Source organism: Trichechus manatus, unplaced genomic scaffold (genome assembly GCF_000243295.1).
Source record: "Trichechus manatus latirostris isolate Lorelei unplaced genomic scaffold, TriManLat1.0 scaffold00018, whole genome shotgun sequence".
NCBI classification, from domain to species: Eukaryota; Metazoa; Chordata; class Mammalia; order Sirenia; family Trichechidae; genus Trichechus; species Trichechus manatus.
The window spans coordinates 14,937,194-14,938,108 of NW_004443954.1; positions in this window are offsets into that span (position 1 = coordinate 14,937,194).

The window sequence follows — 915 nt, forward strand, 5'->3', positions numbered from 1 at the left end:
AAGGAATAGGGAAGTCAGCCATGTTGATTTCTTCTGAGGCTCTGAGGGAGGATGTGTTCCATACCTCTCTCCTGGTGCCAATGCCAGTCTCCGCCAATCTCTGCCTCTGTGTTCAGATGGACATCTTCCCTCTGTGTCTCTTATCCTCTTTTATAAGGACACCAGTCATATTGGATTGAGACCCATCTTACTCTAGTATGACCTCATGTTAACTGATAACATCTTCAAAGACTTTATTTCCAAACAAGTTCACATACACAGGTACCAGGGGTTAGGACTTCAACATATCTTTTGGGGGGACACAATTCAATCCATAACAGACCCCTAAACAGAGAGTAGGCGGAAGGTCTGCCCTGTCCTCTTAGGATAGACAGAGACATTCTTCTGAGATAGAAATAAGTTGGAGTGCCTTGGAAATGGATCCAAGTAAATAAATGATTATTATCATCAGCCTCATTAAGTCAGCATCACCTCACATCTACACAAATGCATATAAAGGGTCATAAAGTTTAACTCCCAGTCCTCCAGGTGTTTCTGCTGCCATTTCTACCTCAGAACTTTGCTTCAGGTCATCGATAGTCTTTTTTTTTTTTTCTTTTTACCTGAGCTAGCGCTACCACTGTATCCTGTCAGTGTAATTAGCATTAGCCTGGGAGGAGGAATTGTTCTGCATTAAAAAATAAGTATTGTAGACAGATACTCTTAGATCTTCTTGCATGACTGAGGAAGAATCAGGACACAGAGTGTTAAGATAAGTCAAGAACAAAAGAAAAGGAACATTAACGAATTCTCAGATGTGTTGGAAACCTGTTAAGTCCTAGGTTTGACACTTAGAAGTGAAGTTAAGTAATTTTTTTTTCAACATTGCAATTTTAAAATTGAATATAATCCAAGAATGCTGTCATTTTACAAAAC